Source organism: Lolium perenne, chromosome 6, assembly GCF_019359855.2.
Source record: "Lolium perenne isolate Kyuss_39 chromosome 6, Kyuss_2.0, whole genome shotgun sequence".
NCBI lineage: Eukaryota > Viridiplantae > Streptophyta > Magnoliopsida > Poales > Poaceae > Lolium > Lolium perenne.
Window position 1 is genome coordinate 245,123,594 of NC_067249.2, and position 7,366 is coordinate 245,130,959.

Here is a 7,366-nt window from a genome sequence, read left to right on the forward strand (position 1 = left end):
TGATTCTTACATGTTTACTTATTGCACTTGTTATATTGCTTTATGTTGACAATTATCCATGAGATATACATGTTACAAGTTGAAAGCAATTGCTGAAACTTAATCATCCTTTGTGTTGCTTCAATGCCTTCTACTAAGAATCTATTGCTTTATGAGTTAACTCTTATGCAAGACTTATTGATGCTTGTCTTGAAAGTACTATTCATGAAAAGTCTTTGTTATATGGTTCAGTTGTTTACTCACTGTCTTTACCATTGCTTTGAATCACTTCATTCATCTCATATGCTTTACAATAGTATGATCAAGATTATGATAGCATGTTACTGATGTCTACGGGAGCTTCTATTCTTGTAGACAGTGTTGGGCCTCCAAGAGCAGAGGTTTGTAGAACAGCAGCAAGTTTCCCTTAAGTGGATCACCCAAGGTTTATCGATCTCAGGGAGGAAGAGGTCAAAGATATCCCTCTCAAGCAACCCTGCAACCACAAAGCAAGAAGTCTCTTGTGTCCCCAACACACCTAATACAATAGGTGCACTAGTTCGGCGAAGAGATAGTGAGATACAAGTAATATGGATGAGTGTGAGTGGTAATAGCAATCTGAATGAAATATGGCAGCGAGCAAACATTCAACAAAACAGTAGACAAACGGAGATTCGATGCTTGGAAGCAAGGCCCAGGGATCCTGCTTTCACTAGTGGACACTCTCAACAATGATCACATAATAGGACTACTCTACACCCTCTTGTTGGATGATGAACATCATTGTGTAGGATTACACGAACCCTCAATGCCGGAGTTAACAAGCTCCACAATATTCAATGTTCATATTTAAATAACCTTAGAGTGCAAGATAGATCAACACAACCAAACCAAGTACTAACATAGCATGCACACCGTAACCTTCACACTATGAAAGGGGGAATAGATCGCATCAATACCATCATAGTAATAGTTAACTTCATAATCTACAAGAGATCACAATCATAGCATAAACCAAGTACTTCATGATGCACACACTGCCAACATTACATCATGGAGGAGGAGTAAACTACTTTAATAACATCACTAGAGTAGCACATAGATAATATTCAACTTGATCACAAAGAGAGAGAGATGAACCACATAGCTACAGCGGAGCCCTCAGCCCCGGGGGTGAATTACTCCCTCCTCATCATGGAGGCAGCGATGGCGGTGAAGATGGCGGTGGAGACGGCGGTGGAGATGGCTCCGGGGGCAATTCCCCGTCCCGGCAGGGTGCCGGAACAGCGACTTCTGTCCCCCGAATTGGACTTTTGCGATGGCGGCGGCTCTGGATGGTTTTCTCTGTTTCCGTCGAACTTGTCGAGGTTTTTAGGTCAGGGACGATTATATAGGCGGAGAGGCGGCGCAAGGAGGCGGCTAGGGCCCCCACACCATAGGCTGGCGCGCCCAGGGGGCCACCCGCGCCGCCTTATGGTGTGGGCCCCCTGCTGCCCGCCTCCGACTCTCCTTCGGTGTTCCGGAAGCTTCCGGGAATTCTAAGACTTTCGGTGTTGATTTCGTCCGATTCCGAAAATATTTCCTTACTAGGATTTCTGAAACCAAAAACAGCAGAAAACAACAACTGGCCTTTCGGCATCTCGTCAATAGGTTAGTTCCGGAAAACGCATAAAAATGATATAAAGTGTGAACAAAACATGTTGATATTGTCATAAAACAAGCATGGAACATCAGAAATTATAGATACGTTGGAGACGTATCAGCATCCCCAAGCTTAGTTCCTACTCGTCCTCGAGTAGGTAAACGATAAAAGATAATTTCTGAGGTGACATGCTACCAACATAATCTTAATCATACCATTGTAAAGCTTATGAGATGAATGCAGTGATTCGAAACAATGTAAATGCAATGAGTAAACAAGTGAATCATACAGCAAAGACTTTTCATGAATAGTACTTTCAAGACAAGCATCAATGAGTCTTGCATAAGAGTTAACTCATAAAGCAATAAATTCATAGTAAAGGCATTGAAGCAACACAATGGAAGATTAAGTTTCAGCGGTTGCTTTCAACTTGTAACATGTATATCTCATGGATAGTTGTCAATGCAAAGCAATATAACAAATGCAATATGCAAATATGTAGGAATCAATGCATAGTTCACACAAATGTTTGCTTCTTGACATGGAGAGAAATAGGTGAACTGACTCAACAATAAAAGTAAAAGAATGGTCCTTCAAAGAGGAAAGCATCGATTGCTATATTTGTGCTAGAGCTTTTATTTTGAAAATATAAAGAGAGCATACAAATAAAGTTTTGAGAGGTGTATGTTGTTGTCAACGAATGGTAGTGGGTACTCTAACCCCCTTACCAGACAAACCTTCAAAGAGCGGCTCCCATTTTATTTTATTTTGGGTGGCACTCCTTCCAACCTTTCTTTCACAAACCATGGCTAACCGAATCCTCGGGTGCCTGCCAACAATCTCATACCATGAAGGAGTGCCTTTTTATTTTAGTTTTATTATGATGACACTCCTCCCAACCTTTGCTTACACAAGCCATGGCTAACCGAATCCTTCGGGTGCCGTCCAACAATCACATACCATGGAGGAGTGTCTATTTTTGTTAATTAATTCGGGACTGGGAATCCCATTGCCAGCTCTTTTTGCAAGATTATTGGATAAGCGGATGAAGCCACTAGTCCATTGGTGAAAGTTGCCCAACAAGATTGAAAGATAAACACCACATACTTCCTCATGAGCTATAAAACATTGACACAAATCAGAGGTGATAAATTTTGAATTGTTTAAAGGTAGCACTCAAGCAATTTACTTTGGAATGGCAGGAAATACCATGTAGTAGGTAGGTATGGTGGACACAAATGGCATAGTGTTGTTTGGCTCAAGGATTTGGATGCATGAGAAGTATTCCCTCTCGATACAAGGTTTAGGCTAGCAAGGTTGTTTGAAGCAAACACAAGCACGAACTAGTACAGCAAAACTCACATAAAAGACATATTGTAAACATTATAAGACTATACATCGTCTTCCTTGTTGTTCAAACACCTCACTAGAAAATATCTAGACCCAAATTTTAACAAGCTCTATGTATTTCTTCACTAATAGGTGCAAGGTATATGATGCAAGAGCTTAAACATGAGCACAACAATTGCCAAGTACCACATTATTCAAGACATCACACCAATTTCTACATGTAGCATTTTCCGTTTCTAACCATATAACAATTAACGAAGCAGTTTCAACCTTCGCCATGAAAACTAAGAACACATGTGTTCATATGAACCAGCGGAGCGTGTCTCTCTCCCACACAATCATTTATTCAAACAAAAACAAAAACAAGAAACATACAGACGCTCCCAGTAAAGTACATAAGATGTGACCGAATAAAAATATAGTTTCAAGAGAAGGAACCTGATAATTTGTCGATGAAGAAGGGGATGCCTTGGGCATCCCCAAGCTTAGACGCTTGAGTCTTCTTGAAATATGCAGGGATGAACCACCGGGGCATCCCCAAGCTTAGACTTTTCACTCTTCTTGATCGTAGTATATCATCCTCCTCTCTTGACCCTTGAAAACTTCCTTCACACCAAACTTCTCATAAACTTCATTAGAGGGGTTAGTACATAATCAAAAACTCACATGTTCAGAGGTGACACAATCATTCTTAACACTTCTGGACATTGCTCAAAGCTACTGGAAGGTAATGGAACAAAGAAATCCACCCAACACAGCGAAAGAAGCAATGCGGAATAAAAGGTAGAATCTGTCAAAACAGAACAGTCCGTAAAGACGAATTTTTAATAAATACTTCCGTTGCTCAGATCAGAAAACTCAAAACTAATGAAAGTTGCGTACATATCTGACGAACACGCACGTAAATTGGCATATTTTTCTGATTTTTCTACAGAGAAAACAGCCCAGATTCGTGACAGATAGAAATCTGTTTCTGCGCAGAAATCCAAATCTAGTATCAACCTTCGATTAGAGGCTTCACTTGGCACAACAAAACACAAAACTAAGATAAGGAGAGGTTGCTAAAGTAGTAAACAACTTCCAAGACACAAATATAAAACAAAATACTGTAGCAAAATAACACATGGGTTATCTCCCAAGAAGTTCTTTCTTTATAGCCATTAAGATGGGCTCAGCAGTTTTAATGATCCACTCGCAGGAAATAGTATTCGAAGCAAAAGAGAGCTTCAAGAGGCAAATTCAAAACAAATTTAAGTCTAACATGCTTCCTATGAAGAGGAATCTTATACACAAATGAATTCATGAAGAACAAAGTGACAAGCATAAGAGGATAAAACACGAGTAACTTCAATATTCTCAACATAAAGAGGGGAAACTTAATATTATTAAGATGCATACAACCATATTTCCCTCTCTCATAATAACTTTCAGTAGCATCATTGATGAAATCCACAATATACCCATCACTTAAAACATTCTTATCATGGTTCATATGCATAGAAGTATCATTAATTTTGGCATAAGAAGAGTTATTCTCATTAATAGTAATTGGAGCAAGATTATTTTCAAGAATTTGAACATGGTAAACAAGTTGCATATTAAAAGAATTGTTTTTGGTACTCCAACCATGACTATGACAAGTTTCATAAGGGTAGTTATAACCTATATCATAGCATTCTTTATAATAATCATCAAAGATCGGGGGCACAGTGTCATCATAAGAAATAGAATAGTTATCTTTCATAGTCGGTTTATCTATGACCATACCATCGTTGTTATTAGAAGGAGATGTATCAAACACATAATGATCAGTAGCAAAAGGATTTTCAAACACCTCTTCCCCAAGCTTAGAGCTTCCTATATCATTATGGGAGGAAGCATGGATAGCACTGACACTATGGCAATTATTATCATCATCATTTTCAGAATTAGTTTCCCAGAGATTTGCAATATCAAAAGTAGTGTGCTCATTCAAATCATGATCTCTAATGTATGTAAAGGGCATAGGAAGATCATCATATTTAGATTCATTATCACAATAATCATTAGGAGCAACATACTTACGGTTACTTAGCGTTATCTCATTCATGCGGGGATACGCCGTTACCTCTTTCTTTTTATTCTTCTTCTTCTTCCTCTTCTTCTTCTTCGTTCCCTTCTTCTTCTTCTTATTCTTCTCTTCCTTCTCCTCATTTCCTTCTTTAGGAGGAAGAGGCTTGAAGGGTGGCTTGTCCGCATAACCTGATTTACTTTTAGAAACAATAGAAGAAACTTGGGAGGATTCCTCCTTTTCATTAATTAGTTCAAAACACATGGCGGTCCTATCATATTTTGGCAAGGTGTCATCTTCTAAAATATTTTGTATGTAAGTATTTGTATGGCTATTATCAATGCAATAAGAAAAACACCCATGCAGGACATCATCAATATCAAGATCACTCATATGTAACAAAGAGATTTTTCTCGACAGTTCTTCACACCCAAAAATAAAGTAAGTTCATCATGCTGATTAGGAGTAATTTCATCATCACAATACAAATTTGCAGCACTCATTGGGTTCAAATTATCATTGGAGGAGCATTGAAAATTAAAATGACCCACTTCATGGCAAACTTCACAAATAAAAGGATAGAGGGCACAAACTTTTTTACCAAGACCATCTAGAGCCCTAAGCCACTTTCTAGTTTTTTCATTAGCATGATGGATACAATATTCATCTTTGATTTGATTAATTCCACAAGGTCTATGTATTCCACAAAAATTAACATGCTTATAGGAAATAGCATTCTTAGGAGTCTGAGCATGCTTATTGCAATAATTAACAACAATTTCATTCTTCATGCAAGCCTCTTTAAAAGGTTCATGATACTTATCAAAATTCTTTTTAGGCAATTCAAAATGAGAAGCAAAGGCTTTATAAAGATTTGCAGCAACTTGAGAGTCAAGACCATAAGTAGCACTCATATTTCGAAATTTATCGGCATCCATAAAAGCTTTAATGCATTCATAATCATAATTTATACCTGACTCTTTACCTTCATTGTTCTCCCATCCTTCAGCGTTGTCCTCAATCCGATCAAGAAGATCCCACCTAGCTTCAACCTCCTTGCTTGTGAAAGATCCCTCCGAACAGGCATCCAGATAGTCCTTGTGTTGTCCTGAAAGCCTCGCATAAAAATTGTTAACAATAACATTACGGGGGAGCTCATGAATGGGACATTTGAGCATTAGTGACTTCAGTCTCCCCCACGCTTGAGAAATACTCTCTCCATCACGAGGATAAAAGTTATAAATATAATTCCTATCAATATGCACTTCATGAGGAGGATAAAATTTAGAATAAAAGAGAGATGCAATTTCCTCCCAACCAAGAGAATGTCTATTCTCCAACAATTTATACCAATGCGCCGCTTTACTCGACAAATAAACAGAGAATAGCTTCTTCCTCACTTCATCCATAGAGATACCTGCACACTTGAATAACCCGCATAATTCATGCAAAAACAGTAAATGATCTTTAGGATGGACAGTTCCATCCCCTTTATAGTGGTTATCCATAACATGTTCAATAATTTTCATAGGTATTTTATACGGAATACTTTCAGCAGGTGGATTTAAAATATCAGAAGCATCATTAGAGTTATCGCATATGGGAGATAAAGCATTATCAGAGCAAAATATTTCTTCCAAAGCCGAGGAGCAAAAAAGATTATTTTTATATAAACTAGCTTCCCCAAGCTTAGACTTATCCATAGCATTAGCAGTAATTGCGTTCATACTAATAACATCGCTACTAGCATGCAAATAAGGTTCCATAGGTTTTTTAATTTTCGCATCAAACAATTCTAAATCAGGAAAACGATTAAAAAGCTCACCAATTTTTTTGTTGTTTTCCATTATGCCTAACTAGTGTAAACAAGAAACAAAAAGTTGCAATTGCAGGATCTAAAGGAAATAGCTTCGAGCACAAACACAATGGCGCCAGAAAATCTTGTTACAGGAACCGGAGTATGAGTGCCTTTTACCTTTCCTCCCCGGCAACGGCGCCAGAAAAGTGCTTGATGTCTACGGGAGCTTCTATTCTTGTAGACAGTGTTGGGCCTCCAAGAGCAGAGGTTTGTAGAACAGCAGCAAGTTTCCCTTAAGTGGATCACCCAAGGTTTATCGATCTCAGGGAGGAAGAGGTCAAAGATATCCCTCTCAAGCAACCCTGCAACCACAAAGCAAGAAGTCTCTTGTGTCCCCAACACACCTAATACAATAGGTGCACTAGTTCGGCGAAGAGATAGTGAGATACAAGTAATATGGATGAGTGTGAGTGGTAATAGCAATCTGAATGAAATATGGCAGCGAGCAAACATTCAACAAAACAGTAGACAAACGGAGATTCGATGC